Raw genomic sequence first — 15891 nt, 5'->3', positions numbered from 1 at the left:
TCTAAACTGGGCTAAACTTTCTTCAGTGAATGAATTCATGTAAAATATTATACCTACTAGTCATGCTGCAGGAAGTTGGTACGTTAACCACCTCAAGACTACGTGTATTTGAACAGAACGATCCACCAGAGCAGTTGTCTTTATTGCAGCTTGTCTGAACATTTTATGCCATTGTATTTTACCTAGGATATTTCTGTTAGTAAAAACGTTGTATTCATTAACTAATCCAATCAGTATTTGTTCCAGGGTTGCTGTGTGAAGAGCATTGTGCTTGATTTTCTCTGAAATTATGTCTTTATCCATTTATTCATGTGACAGATATTTATTGTATGTTAATATATGCCAAGAACGGTTCCTGGCACTGGAAGGGTTATATCAGCATAACAAATGTGGCTTCTAACCCCCTCTGCAGCTATGTGCTGTTGGGGGAAGTCAGGCACTCATAAAGTAATTCTGCAAAGAAAAGAGGAGATATGCTAACCCCTTTATCCAGCTATCCACGTGTGATCATTACTTAATAACAGCTGGGAAATAGGATACCAGATTTTAATGATAACATGATCTGATTTGATGGCCAAGTATGGGATCCTTGACACTCATCTTAGGCATTTCTCACAATAGTTTTGTAAATAACATATTATTAGTTCCATTTATTCAGACAAAAAAAGTCTTAAAAGAGAATATGTGAATTTCTCAAGGTACCAAGGCTGGCAAAAGGCAAATTTGGAATTGAACCCTTCCCTTCCGGCCATCGATTACATGTTTTTCTCTGCAGTATTGCCTGAAATATGAGTACAAGTGTACTTCAAAAGTTAATGAAAATTGAATTAAAAGATAAGTCTATTTGGGTGCCAAACAATGTTGAGTCTATGACTGGTTTTCTCATAATACAAAATCTTTACTGAACTTTTTGAAGACCTCTGGCATGCATGGATTTCAGAAAAGTTTTGCACCCAAATAAACTTATCTTTTATTTATTTTTGTAAATTTTAACATGATCACAGATGCGTAAAACTTTACAGTATAGCATTCTTAATCATTGGTTTGCATTAATTCCATGTTCTATCCACTTTTCGAAATACCCTTGTACGTTGGATAAACCATCCACAAATTCTTTTGTACATTTCAGGTTAGTAATCTTTCTGGAAATAAACTTTTACCAAATCATGACAGATATTTTGCTTCTAAGCACTTTTAATAAAACCTGTTTGTTTAGTGGTGCAGAGGTGGAGGGGGGAAATTGCCTTCGCACATGCGCTGCATGAGTTTTCACAATCTCAGCCCAGGCGAAGCTGATTACACTCCGCAGTCTTCCTAAGGAAGTGGATGGAAGTTAGAGCTGAGACACAAACAGGAAGGCTGGGAGGCAGCATTTGTCTGGCAGGCACCACCTCTTTAAATAGCTGCTGTGCAGCGGGAATTAGTTCTCCACTTAGAGAAGGAACTCCATTGCCCTTTGTTTGTGGTCCTGCAAGGCTGGAGGTCACCAGCGGCAGTGCTGTCATTTCAGAGGTTGAAGGCAATGCTCAGTGAGTGTGGGGTGCCAGACTGCCTGCCTCTGGGCCATGAGCGGACCCTGGCACAGAGATTTGGGCTTCTCCCTTAAGAATATCAGCCCCGAGACTTCCAACCTGCTGAAAGGTAAGCTTCCAAGTGCTTCTGAAGTCAATAACTTGGGCTGCAGACTTCTTTCAGTAGGCTGGCTCTTTTTTGGATTGCAAAGAGAAGGGAAAAGTGCCAGTGGTTGTTAGAGCTTTTTAATTGTTAAGCCATTATTACAGTTTTGTTAGCAATTTGTAGGCATTTTAAGTGCTAGTGATTTGTAATTTTTTTTTCCCCTTTCGAATAAGCTTTTTGTTATGGTGTGAATGTGAGTTTGAAAAGTTCAGATATGGAAGGAAAGTAGGTAAGTCCGATTACCAATCTGAGAAGACTAGCTAAAGTAGAATCTCAGTAGTTGCCCTAACGTGAATGGCATACAAGTCCTCTGATTCCAGTTCCTGTTTTTGTACTGGAGTCGTTCAACAATCGAAGCCAATCTTTCCAGATAATCATCTAACTTTAGAAACATTTCTGGAGGTAGACTATTACCTAAGCACACTGTTCCACTCTTTAGTGGAAATCATGCATTACTCTGGTCAGGCTACCACACCTGTCTTCTTGTTTTCAGTGCGTGGAACAAAGGCCGCCGGCCAGAGTGGCTGCTTGTGGCCTTGGTTCTGCAGAAGAGATGAGTGGACAGGGACTGTTCATTCTTTGCCTGCGCAGTAGAAAAGAGTTCTTCCCTGGGATTTGTGTGACTTGCATCTGTCCATTTTTTATGATTTTTTTTTTTTTTTTTTGGCTTCTGCCTACTCCTCCCCTGTGTAGCTTCTTCAAGATTGATTATCACCTGGGCTAGACTGTAGGAGTCTTCTGGAAGCCAGTGACCTAATTTGTCTGATCTGCAGCAAACAGCAGCTGTACTTTGAAAAACACAAAAGTATGCTTTTCCCAGAAAGGCTTCTATAATATCTAGTAATCTCTCTGATTATGCTTGTTTTTATTGTCACTGTTACTTGAGAGCCATAGAAAGAGAGTATGTGACAGACAGAGCTCCCATCTGCAGGCTCACTCCTCAAATGCCCAAAACAGGTTGGGGCTGGCCTGAATCTGGGAGCTGGGAATACAATCTAGGTCACCCACATGGGGGGCAATTACTTGAGCCATCACCACGGCCTCCCAGGGTCTCCAGTAGCAGGAAGATGAAGTCAGGAGCCTGAGCTGGAAATTGAACCCATGTATTCCACTGCACGACATGGGCATCTTAAACACAAGGTAAATACCCGTTCCCTGATAAACTTCTTTTCATGTTTAATTTTTAGGCACTGTCATCCATCCAGCCACCTTGCCAGTGACTCCTTACTTCTCTCATTTCATTTTTGTTCTTGTTCCTGTCCTTAGTGTTGTGTTTGGAGGGGGAAGGAGGAGTATTAGGAGAGGTGCTGTTGTGTTTATTTGAATTTAATTTCCTTTAAATTAGATTTGGATCATGTGCTTTAGGGCATTATGGATTCTTTTCCTTGAGTCCTATCATCTTTCTATTTGCAAAGCTGTATTTATAGTTTCTTTATTGTCTTTAAATTGTTTTACTTGTATATTTGTAATCAAGAGATAAAGTCTACTTTGATCCTATTGAGTTTCTTCTCGGATTACAGTGTGGTACAGAAGCCTTCTTCAATGAAATATGGTTTGTCTGCATTGTGTGTGGGTGTGGGTAAAGGATTATTTTTTTCCAGTTTTACCTTTGTTTCAGGAGGTGTAAGCAAAACCAAAGTCCATGATAGGGTGTGGGTTTCCAGTGTCATGCCTAGGATGTGATGTTAGCTTGGTGTGCTCATTTGCAGAAATAATAATGTCCACATGCTTTGGTGATTATTCCTAAAGAAAGTGATTTTGTTTAAATCTCTTAAGTGATCATGGGTTTGTGATGTATATAGATAATTGTTTCTAAGTTACTCACTGTGCAGTTTCTGTCTGATGGTGCCTGAAGTTCTAAATACAAGCAAATCACTGCTCCCTTCTCCTATAGGCCCCTTGCTATATGGACCTATCCTGAGACCCTGGTTAAACGCCAAACCAAGGGATTAAATGAGTAGGGGCTGTTCTAATCAAAGGCAAGTTTAACAAGATAAGACTGATGTTTAGATTTGAAAATATAAACAAAAAGATCTTATTTTTATGGTAGGGGTAAGGGGGATCAGATAGAACCCAGAACAACACTTAGTGTCTCTAAGCAAACAAAAGCTTTCACAGGGAACAGATTCTGAAGACAATGGTCCTAACAATCCTGTTAGCCAAGGATGGGGCCCAAATTTTAGAGAAAAAAAAGTACAAAATAGCCTATGGATGAACTGAAAGGAAATCAGTGCCTCTCCCATAAGTGAAATGACCAAGTAAGGTTTCGTAGAAGGCCTCCTACCGCCTCCAGTTGAGCTGATTGCAGGAATGTGTCTTACATGCCTGTTTCAAGCCCCAGAGGTGGTGTTTTCAATCAGTCTTGCTGACATAAACTGCAGACCCTGCCTGGACATTGTCCAAAAGTAGAGGGTGAAAACAGTTCAGCGCAGATGGACAGTATTCTTACAGTGAAGGCCTTCCCTGCCGTGCACGGAGACAGGGAGTGTGGCAGCCTTTCAGTCCTCTCTCAGGCCAGCACAGCTTGTGAGAAGACCATTCGGAGACGGAAGATTGCACCAAGAACAATCCCACCGTACTTATCTGCCCAGAAGGAAGGAGAGAGGCAGACAAGGGGGATTGCTTCTTAGTGATAGAGAGGCCTGTGGAGTATTTCAGAGGGGGAAGAAAAAGCTATTGAGAGCAGTGTTTGGGCAGTGTCAGTGCTGATTAGATGGACATTCATTCTAGGGGACTGCAGTGAGGAGTAAATGATAGGTTTACAAAGCTCATTTACCAAACACACTTGGGTAAGTAAGCAAACAGGCCTAGTGCTGTTAGCTATGAAAGTTCACCAGAAGCAATCCTCCGCAGGTCAGATGTGTTTGATTAAATGCACTGGAAAATTTAATTCTTTTTTTTCTGTTAGGAACACCCATGGTAAAATTGGGACCAGCGTGGAAAGGATATTTCCACCAGAATTCCCAAGAATCCAAGTGGGTGCTTTCCCCAAATCACTATTTGGAACAATAGTTCCAAACAGATCCCATTGTTTGGAAAAGACAGCTGCAAGGCATAATATTTCAGTTATTTGTGCATTGAAGTGGTGTTTAACAATCCGCAAGTTCTAGATTAAATAGATGTTGCTAGAGATTTTTTTTTTTTGCCCTATTTTTCTTCCTGTTCCACAACTCCTAGAGTTCATCCCCCAAAATGCTGCCATAACTTGGAGATGCAGAGGCAGGAACCATGTCACAGTCCTGCCTGCTGATGGTGGGGGCTTCCAGGAGAGTCCCAAGTGCTGATCAGTGCCTATGGGCTTTGTACTGCGCACCTATAATAACTTTATGAATATTTCACGCAGGATGCTTTGTAGCAAACAGAATTAAAATGGAGGCTCGCAGATGAGTTCACATTAGAAGACTCTTTTTTAGTAAATCATATTTTACCCTTTCACTTCGTGCTTTGTCAACCATGACTTATTCAGTAGGTATGAATCTGCTAGTATATTTTGATAAAGCATTATGGGATTTATCCTTTGATCCATCCCTGGCAACTTCTTTTTATTCTCCTGTCTAAAAAAAGATAAATTTATTTATTTATTTGTTTGTTTAAAAAGGCATAGTGTCAGAGAGAGAGAGAGGGAGAGACACAGAGAGAGAGAGAGCAATCTTCCATCTGTTTGTTCACTCCCCAAATGACCACAATAACCAGGGCTGGGCCAGGCTGAAGCCAGGAGCCAGGAACTCTATCTGGGTCTCCTACGTGGGTGGGTGGCAGGGGCCTTAGTACTTGGGCTATCCTTGACTGCTTTCTCAGACACATTAGCAAGGAAGTGGATAGGAACTGGAACAGCCAGGATTTGAACCAGCGTTCATACGGAATGTGCGCATCACAGGTGGCGGCTTAACCAGCCATGCCACAATGCCAGTCCCTCCCTTTTTTAAAAAACAAAACACTCTAAACCATCATCTCTTTTTTTAGTTAGATGAATCTGTGGGTTTCCTTTATTAATAGGAACTTTGAATCCCTCAAAGCCCCCTTCAAATCTGGAGGCTGGAAGAGAGCAAAAGTCACTATTAGGTAAGCTCAAAAAGTGGCGGATTGTCCAAAGTCACAGAGGTGCCTGTGGGGTCAAAAGATCCATCGATAGAAACCTGTAGGCTTTTGTGGTAGTGGTAGGAGTGGAACCATAGCATGCTGGAGCAAGATAGGGCATTTGAGATAGAAAACTTGGTACAGGAGTTTTCACATTTGGCTCAGGAAAATTCTAAGGGTGTGAGTGGGGCACGTGGGAGTGGAAGGACCTCTGTACCCTCGTCCATGATCCAACCAGGGATGTTCTGCATTTTTCCTTTTGAATTCCCAGCTTCTATACAAGTTTTTATTTGAACAAATTTTGTAATTCAACAAAGTGGAAACCATTGACCAGATATGGTTGCTGGCATACTGTTGGCTAGCCTCGAGAGTGGAGCTTCTGCTTCCTGCTTCCTGCCAACAGGTGATTGGGCTAGTGGTTAAGATGCCAGTTAAGCCTCCCACGTCTCATCAGAGTTCAATCCCTGCTTCATCTCTTACTCCAGCTTCTGCTGATACAGACCCTGGAAGGCAGCAGTGAGGGCTCAAGTAACTGAGTTCCTGCTCCCCAAGTGGAAGACCTGGATTGAGTTCCTAGCTCCTGGCGTTGGCTCCAGCCCAGCTCCAGCTATTGCAGGAATTTGGATAAGAGCAATCACCCTTTGTTTCTCTTCCTCTCAAATAAGAACATAATTGTTGTTTGAAAACAGAATCAGCGTCTGCACTACAGGGCAGAGCAGTCATTTTTAGCTCAAATCAATAATGCAATGTTCTTACAGATGTGCACCATTTGTTCACTACCCCTCAGGGCCCATGCATGTTACAAATAGAGTTTCATTGATCTTCACACACACACACACAACCCTCCATGTGGAAGCCAAGGCACACTGAGGTTAAGTGTCTTGCCCAGGTTGTAAGTTATACAGCTGTGTGGGGGCAAGAATGAGAATCAAAGTTCGATAGTTTCAGGGATCTGGGCACTTTCTCACAATTTTGAGTGAATGCTAAAACTGATATGTCTGTTTTTCAGTCTAGAGGCAGTAGAAAACTCTTAAGGTTGTGATAGAAGTAGTTGTGCAACTTTAAACAATCCTGGGAGACTGTTTCTTCTCATTATAGTAATTATTGTCCATTTTTTATTTCATTTTCTAATTATATTCCTGAAAGAGAAAAGGGTAGTTAATCCCCTTTCCTACTACAATGTAAATCGTGTGTGTGTGTGTAAGTGTGTGTCTAGAGGGTGAACTTGTTGGAAAATAAGGGAAAGGAATCAATTTTGAGAAGGAATGCATTGCAGTGAACTATTGCACGCTCTTAAGCCCTAAGTGGATTCACTGAGCGGTTTTTCCGTAATCTGCTTACAATGCTATCTGTTTACTGAAGATCTGGCTTTTTGGCTGTTGCTTGACTGCTTTGGATTTGTAAACTGATTCTTCTGTCAAAGTCCAGCTCAAATTCCACACCCTCCCCTTCTCCTTAAAGCCCTGTCTCACCACTCCTCACATTGACCTCTTCTCCAAATTCCTAACGGCTATGGTGTCAGTATCTTTGCTGTAATATTTATACAGTTGCAGACTCGGTAAGGGCAGAATTCCTTTTCAATGCATTCTTTGGTCTCCTGATCCAGCTTGGAGGTCCCCATTGGCCACAGGTTGTTTCTCTTACCTCAATAATATCCCCCTTCCCCCATGGCTAAGAGAGCTGGCCTTTGGTAGTAGTTGATCCCTTGATGATTTTATCCTGCCATTGGTTCTGTTTTTATTACGTGAGTACACACAGCTTGTTCTTTCCCAAGGTAATTCTTGAAATAGTTGAAGAATATGATCATGCTTCCCCCAGAGCCTTCTCAATTTCTCTAGTGCAATCAACATTTTCCCACATGGGATGGCTGCTTGGTAGTCTCTCTTGGACTGTATTGCACTGAAGTCAGTCCTGTCAACACTCTTCCCAGAGCTGGGTTTTAGTTTTGCTGGATTTGGGACAATCATCGTCCCTTTCTGTATGATACTTTTCTATTCCTATGCCACTTAAGATTCATTTGTTTTGCTGGCATCCATGTTATGCTGTTGATATGCACTGACCTTGCAGTTGGCCACAGTTCCTTGTTTTTCACATGAACTCTGCTCATACCAGGAAGTGATCATCCTACACATGCACAGCTGAAGTTTCTACAGTTTATGCTCACTCCTATGACAACTGTTATGGTAGTTTCTTTTTTTTTTTTTAAGATTTACTTATTTATTTGAAAGTCAGAGTTATACACAGAGAGAAGGAGAGAGAGAGAGAGAGAGAAAGAGAGAGAGAGAGGTCTTCCATCCGATGGTTCACTCCCCAATTGGCCACAAGGGCCAGAGCTTTGCTGATCCGAAACCAGGAGCCAGGAGCCTCCTCAGGGTCTCCCACATGGGTGCAGGGGCCCAAGGACTTGGACCATCTTCTGCTGCTTTCCCAGGCCACAGCAGAGAGCTGGATCAGAAGTGGAGCCGCCAGGTCTTGAACCGACAACCATATGGGATGCTGGCAGTGTAGGAAGCGGCTTTACCTACTACACCACAGCACCGGCTCCCAGGTAGTTTCAATCCACTAGTCCTTCCAGTTGAGTATTTCTTGACTTGTGGATTTTGTTTCAAAATTGTCCATTAGATTAGTAAGGAAAATGATCAGAAAAATAAATGCCTGCAAAAATCTAGTAAATCTCCCCTAAGAATGCCTCTACTCATGAGACCTCATTGAGGAGACTTAAGAGCTCTTCTCAACCCACTGATTAAAGCCCAAAAGTGTCTTCTCCTGTATCTGGAGTATTTTATTTTTAATTATAGTCTACCCATGGGCTCAAGCAACCATGGGTTAAGAACACTTTTTAAGAATTGTGCTCAGTCGGTGCCGCGGCTCAACAAGCTAATCCTCCGCCTTGTGGTGCCGGCACACCGGGTTCTAGTCCTGGTCGGGGCGCTGGATTCTGCCCCGGTTGCTCCTCTTCCAGGCCAGCTCTCTGCTGTGGCCAGGGAGTGCAGTGGAGGATGGCCCAAGTGCTTGGGCCCTGTACCCCATGGGAGACCAGGAGAAGCACCTGGCTCCTGCCATCGGATCAGCGCAGTGTGCCGGCCGCAGCGCGCTGGCCGTGGTGGTCATTGGAGGGTGAACCAAGGGCAAAAGGAAGACCTTTCTCTCTGTCTCTTCTCACTGTCCACTCTGCCTGTCAAAAAAAAAAAAAAAAAAAAAAAAGAATTGTGCTCATACTGAACACATACAGACTTTTTTTTCTTGGCATTATTTTCTAAACAACACAGAATAACAACCATTTAAATAGCATTGTACTAGGTATTATAAATAATCTACAGATGATTTAAAGTATATGGAAGAATATTTGTAGGTTGTGGTCAAATGCGATGTCATTTTATGTAAGGGACTTGAACATCTGTAGATTTTGGTATCCTTGTGTGAGGGTAGGGTCCTGGAACCAATCTTCCATGGATATCAAGAGATGACCATACGCTTTCTACTGCGTCACCAGTTATATGAGTCAAGAGTCATTCATTCTACTCCATTCTCTTATCTTCTTCTGCTGTGCAGCTTTGCCCACCCAGGGTTTCCTCTCGGAATGCTTGTCATGCTCATACCATCATCTCTGCAGTCAGATCACTCCCATCCTTATCCTAAGGTCTTTCCTGAACTTTTAATAGGAAGTACTTTCTTGTTTCTCTGAGTTTCTCAACAGTATTGTGTAATACGCTTAGCAATTATTTTAGCCTGTGTAGTACGATTGAGAGTATAGACTGCAAATGGACAGCCTGTGTGCAAATCCTAGTTGTACCCCTTAATAGTTTAATTATGGACAAGTGCATCCTTAGTTTGTGCAAAGTACTTAGAGTGGTACCTGGCACATAGCCACTACTTAATAATTGTCAGCTATATCTATAGGCACTCAATACGTGTTTGTGAATTTTAGTGAAAAAATTCAGAATAACTTATGGACCTAATTGCTTGAATCCTCAAAGCATGGCTACAAGAAGAAACACATCCAAATTTGTAGAAATTGAATATTACATAGAATAAGATTGCCATGAAGCATTGTGAGATGGTCTCCAACTGGTCACCAGATTCACAGACTCTTTCATTTACTGTCAGCTGGACAGCCAAATATTAGTCAATATTTTTATAACCACTGTGTGTATCTACTGGTATGGAGAAGTGCAGCTAGGCTGGAGAAACATGGCCTCCATGTTATGAACTGTGATTATTAACACTGAAATTAAATCATTAGTCAAAACCTAAGTGTATCTTGTAGACCTATGATGTTGTGCTAGTTCGCATTTTGTTCTCTGCATCATAACAAAAATTATAAAACCTTTTTTCCCCTTTTATAAAGCATAATCCTTAGTTCCTTGAGAAAACATCACTGTCAAGGAGCATCAGAAACTCATGCATTTAACTTTTGACATTCATTTGGGGATTAGCAACCTGTATCCCACTAGCTGACTCTGACCTCAATATTTATTGAAGGTCTACCAAGATTCTTGTGTTTGGTTAGGTAGTATAAGAAAGTCAGGAAGGACAAGGTGAGATGTCTGTACTCAGGAGCTTATTTGGAGACATAAAACATAATAATTAATAAAACAATAATAGGAGGTACATTATACGGAAGTTCTGTACTCAGTTAATTACTAAGTCAGCAGTGTAGAAAAGTGGGCATGATAAGAACCTAAACAGGTTAGTTTTTAATTGCTACAAAACTATTTCAGTTGTCCTCCTTGACAATCAACTCAAGCAGCCCTACCGACTAATGGACAGGAGACGCAAACACATTAGCAATAAGTAATTATGGGAGTGATTATAGTTAGGGGGAGGGTGAATTTTGGACAAGATGCGTTTCAGTTGAGAACCACAGAAAGCAATTTCACATCCTTAAGAGTCAGAGCTCAGAGTGACAAGCCCAGCAATTTGTGAACTTTAATATATTTGTATGAAGTGTTTCTTCTTTGAAAAATTTTCTCTATGTTAAATAGCAGATATGAGTATACCTGGTGATGAGGAGGAGCCAACACATTATCATATTTAGGTCTGATGGCAACCTTACATTGTCTCGTCTTTGAGACAAGGGAAAATTGGATTTCAGAGTGCTACTTAAGTTATTCTGTCAGTGAGGGGTAGATTGGGATTCAGCTCACTTGCACTCACCTGCAAAGCCCACTTTCTTAATTGCTATTTTGTCCTCCTGGGCTCTGATAGAGCAGCCTCATGATTAGGTTATTATTGCTGAATTTTAGGAAGATAAGGGCAGCGAATCAGGACACTGTGATACAATATAAGGAGTTTCGGCTGTCCTCCCAACGATTGGAGAGACTTTACCAAATGATTGTTAATACTAAAAGTTTTGTTTTAGAAAAACAGAACTTGCTATGGTACATGCAGGACATCAAAGTGGGAGGAGAAGAGATTAGGAGGTCAGTTGGGAAGTACAGTAGCCTGGATATATCAAAAACGTGGACACTGGACATGCAAAAGAATAGAGAATGATGGATTGAGAGAAGTGTTGGAGGGAGACTCCCTGGGTTTGTACCTTTATTCCCTGTGGAGCTCACAGAAGAAGGAAGAATGACAATGGCAGTGTGTGTAATGATGCCATTCCTGAGGTTGGGGAAATGAAGTGATTACAATTAAGCGGAGGGTGAATTGTGGACAAGATGAATTTCCAGCTGACAAACACACAGAAAGCAGTTTCATACCCCTGAGAGTCAGAGCTCTAGAGTGATCAGGCCAGCAATTTGCAAATCCTCGGGGAATGGATAAGATCATTGCTGGGGCAGCTGAAATTAAAGAGAGATTGAAGAGGAAGAAGGAAAGAATCTAAGAAAGCCACCAGCTTTGAAGGAATGACCAACCCTTCTTAGCTTAGTTCCAGTCCGGTGGCTACACAGGGACTCTGGTAAGACGTAGGTGTTTCCCAAGCCTTCATCAGCGTGATTTCTAGCTGTCCTTTGCGGTGGTATCTGTAGACCGTGGCTAAGTTGGTAGCTCTTGATTTCTACTGCTTTCATTCTGAGATTCACCACAAACTCAGGAAAGGTTTGAGTTTTATGAATTGACTAAGGATTGGTACAGTATAAATTCATAAACCACTTGCTTGGTTAGATGTTTCAGCTTTTCTTTAGGATTAGGATTTTTTTCCCATGAAGTTGACATGTTAGATTTCTAGCTTTAAAATAAGTTGTTTCGGGCCGGCGCCGTGGCTCACTAGGCTAATCCTCCGCCTTGCGGCGCCGGCACACCGGGTTCTAGTCCTAGTCAGGGCGCCGGATTCTGTCCCGGTTGTCCTTCTTCCAGGCCAGCTCTCTGCCGTGGCCCGGGAGTGCAGTGGAGGATGGCCCAAGTGCTTGGGCCTTGCACCCCATGGGAGACCAGGAGAAGCACCTGGCTCCTGCCATTGGATCAGCGCGGTGCGCCGGTCGCAGCACGCCAGCCGCGGTGGCCATTGGAGGGTGAACCAACGGCAAAGGAAGACCTTTCTCTCTGTCTCTCTCTCTCACTATCCACTCTGCCTGTCAAAAAAAAAAAAAAAAAAAAGTTGTTTCAATGATGGAATTCACATGAACTGACTGGCAACTCCTTTATGGGCTACAAAATTCTTGTGCAAATTCTTGGTATCTTTATTGGCAGCTTCCTATATCCTAAAAAAAAAAAAAAAAAAAAAATGTGTGACCTCCTTGATTCTATTGCAGTGCCCTCATTCAGTAATGAGCAGAAGAAATGGATTATATGGGATGCTTCAAAGAGTACATGGAAAAAAGAATTAAAAGATGTTTATTTTGTTGCAGAAAATTTTAAAAACCCACACATAGTTTTTTTTCACACTATGTGTTTTTCATGAACTTTTGAGAGATCCTTCTTATGCATGGATTTCAAACATTTTTTGTGCCAAAATAAACCTATCTTAATTGTACTTTTTCCACTGATTTTTGGTGTACTCTTGTATTATTTGCTCTAGGCAGCTTTTTAGCAATGGCTACTGAGTGAGAAGCAACAATTTTGCAAGTAGCCTATTGGAAAATACTACTCAAGGCACAGAGCAGAGGTTTTTTTTTTTTTTTTTTGTAAGATTTATTTTTATTTTATTTAAAAAGCAGTTACAGAGGTTGAGGGTGAGGGATAGCAGAGCAGGAGACATCTCCAGCCCACTGGTTCATTCCCCAAATGGCAGCAATAGCCAGCACTAGGCCAGGCCAAAGCCAGGAGCCTAAAACTCCACCCAAGTCTCCCATGTGGGTAGCAGAGGCCCAGATACTTGGGCCATCCTCTGCTGCTTTCTAAGGTACATTACCAGGGATCTGGGTCAGAAGTGGACAGCCAGGACTCTGACCGGTGCTCATATGGGATCCCAGTGTTGCAGCCAGTGGCTTAGCCTGCTCTGCTACAGTGCCGGCTTCCAGAACAGAGTTATGACTCTGAGGTCGTACTGCCTGAGTTTGAATCCAAGCTCTTCCTCCTGCCTCGCAGTATGACTTCAGAGCAGTGACAAACTGTGTTTCCTTATCTCTGAAATAAATTATAACAATTATATGTTTAGTATCATTAATTGTTATAGTTAGAATAGAACCTGTATTTGTAGGATTTTAGCCAGTGTTGGGCAGTAGAGAGTGTTCGCTATAATTATTGAGCATTAATACACCTTGATCGGAGTCAATTCCTTTTATTCTGTCTGAAATACCTTTGTGGGTGCTGCAATCTCTGGAAATGTTTGTAACCTAAATTCTCTGAATATAATATAGCTCCTAGCTGGATGGTACGGTGAATAACAGGTTCTCTGAGATCAGAGGGTATTGAACTCCCGCAGCAATTCATTCGAATAGATTGGAAAGACTATACTTTTTCAGGGTATTCCTCCCTTCCTCTTACAGAATCACCACTTGACATCTGTCAGCAGAGCGCTGGCCTGACTCTGCCGCTTAAGCAAGGGTCAGAACATCTGAAGTGATCTGCAGATATTCTGGTATGTTCTTTTCCTTTGTTCTCCAGACCAGGTCACAAAAACGGCTTGCCTGAGTGTTGTAGAAGCGATTCCTTTAATGTCTGTGACATGGAATCAAACAGACGTAAGAGGCTGGCCTTTTGTAGGCCACCATAAATATTAAATTTAGTTTGGGTTCAGGTATTCATGTAAGGTGCACAGTGTAACCTCAAATAAAAGCAGTCTTAAACACTAGGCATTTTTGCCTAGCCGTTAAGATATTAGTTAGAGTCCCTGAGTTCGATTCCTGCTGCTGGCACCTGACCCCAGCTTCTTGCTAATGTAGACCCTGGAAGGCAGCAGTGATGAGTCAAGTAATTAGGGTCCTGCCTTCCATGTGGGAGACCTGGACTGAGTTCCTAGCTCTCGGTTTTGGCCTGGCCTAGCCCTAGACATTGGGCATTTGGAGAGTGAATCAGTGAATGCGAGCTCTCTATCTTTGTCTTTCTGCCTATCAAGTAATAAAAAAAGCAATTTTGCATCGTGTTATTTGACAATTTCTCCAAATTGCAGTATTTAGAAAGATGCTGAAGCTCTGCAAATTAAGCAGTGATATCCTTGGGTTGCTGATTAGGGTTGTGGAATTTGTATGATAGAAATATAAGAATAATGGTGCCAGCAAAATAGACATTTTCAGGAACTGCATATATTAATCACATTTTCTCTGGTGCAACAAGATTGCTGAAGGCTTTATCATTGCATCTATTGTTCCACAAGCTGAATAGGAACACTGTTTATATTCCAGGTTTCCCATTTTGTTTTCATCAGGATTCTAAAGGAAAGTTTCAGTGTGTTAATCCCCTGACCTCCGAAACAGTCTTCTTGGGAACACTGTCTGCCCTCGTTCTAGGGGGTGTGGTCACGGTCAATAGCTCATCCGTCCTTACAGATAGCAGAACGTCTGCCTGTTCTTGTATAGTGTTAACCATCGTCCTCCTCATGAGGTACAATATGTTAGTAGCGGTGAGAATCCATTTATCAAGACCTGCGCTGGCCTCTGACAATTTTTTATTGCTTCAAAATTACTCTGACCTGCAGGTCTCTTTATAACAAACTTCAGGCAGGAATTCAACTATTCTGCTACAAAAGTAAATGGAAGAGAACAAAAAAGCCACTGACACTGAACTGAGAACCCCGAGCTTAGGTCAGACTGATTGCTTTGGACTGGAATGGGTTGGGAAACTTCAGGGGGAATCTGAGGCTGTGGCAAAAAGCAGGCTCTGGCCCCTTGTGGGCAGTGATGCTGACGACGGTCAGCAGGGCTGGACTGCACGTGCCACCCCTCGTCCATGACCAAGGATAAGGCCCAGGTGCTATCAGGATGCCATGTGTTCTGCATGGGCTGGGCCCACTGGGCCATCCCAGGTTGAAGTCAGAGCTCATATAAGATCAATGTCAAGGCCAGGTGGCTGGCCCCATCAGTCCACTGGGCTGAAGGCCAGAATTTGACTTTAACCGAATATTCACGTTTAACACTTTAAGCAATGAAGGCGAAAATAAAAATCAGTCAGTCTTGTGATGCATATGAATTCCACAGTCACTGAATATAAAAGGTTCTTATTTCTGATTATCAAATTTATATTCTAACTCTGAGCCCGCATTTCTGACAGAAGAAAAAACTTAATGTAGTCAAAGCCCACAGCCAGTCAGCTTGATCCAATTTTGTGCTTTTGAAGTTGCTTCTGGGTAAAATTCAGGCGTATTCAGACTCTCTCCCCCTTGTCTTCCTCCTTTCCCTCCCCTCTCCCACGCTTTTCCTCCTTAGAGCAGTCAGGAGACCCGGATCCTGGCTCAGTAGAGCAGTCAGGGGACCTGGATCCTGGCTCAGTCTTCCCCTGACTTTTCTGAGTCCTACCCCAGTCCGATTGAATGCAGAACTCCTGGCATGGGCACGTGGCTGGCTGTGGTCACCAGCTTGGCTGCCACCTGTTTCTCTAGGAGGAGCTGAGCCTTGGTCTCCCCTGGTTTCTGGCAGGGACTGTCCACTCTGCAGCTCCTCCCATGGGGACCCTTAGCCCAGCCAGGAGTGTGCCTGACTCAGAGAATCAGTCTCTGTGTCCCCCTCCCCCTCTTTCTCAGCTACAGTCAGCACCCCCTTAGGCAACGCGGGGAACTCCTGACCCCAGCATGCCTTAGCCCATCTGCCCATCTGC

The 15891-nt window shown here is 42.7% G+C and overlaps 1 protein-coding gene across 3 annotated transcripts in view; it reads left to right on the top strand.

Moving 5' to 3' along the window:
* ARHGAP28 (Rho GTPase activating protein 28) overlaps positions 1–15891 on the top strand; it is a 203331-nt gene that overhangs the window by 54852 nt on the left and 132588 nt on the right. The window contains exon 1 of one of the 3 annotated variants that reach the window (XM_062201380.1): positions 13640–13720. The exons of 1 other annotated variant lie outside the window; for it this stretch is intronic. The gene's annotated coding sequence lies outside the window, so the exon portion shown is untranslated. Of the gene's footprint in view, positions 1–13639; positions 13721–15891 lie in introns of those variants that run through there. One more of the 3 variants, XM_062201381.1, reaches the window with a different exon arrangement.

This window comes from Lepus europaeus, chromosome 9 (assembly GCF_033115175.1).
Source record: "Lepus europaeus isolate LE1 chromosome 9, mLepTim1.pri, whole genome shotgun sequence".
Lineage (NCBI taxonomy): Eukaryota > Metazoa > Chordata > Mammalia > Lagomorpha > Leporidae > Lepus > Lepus europaeus.
The sequence above is the reverse complement of the archived record's forward strand: the minus strand, read 5'-3'. Positions and strand labels throughout refer to the sequence as shown.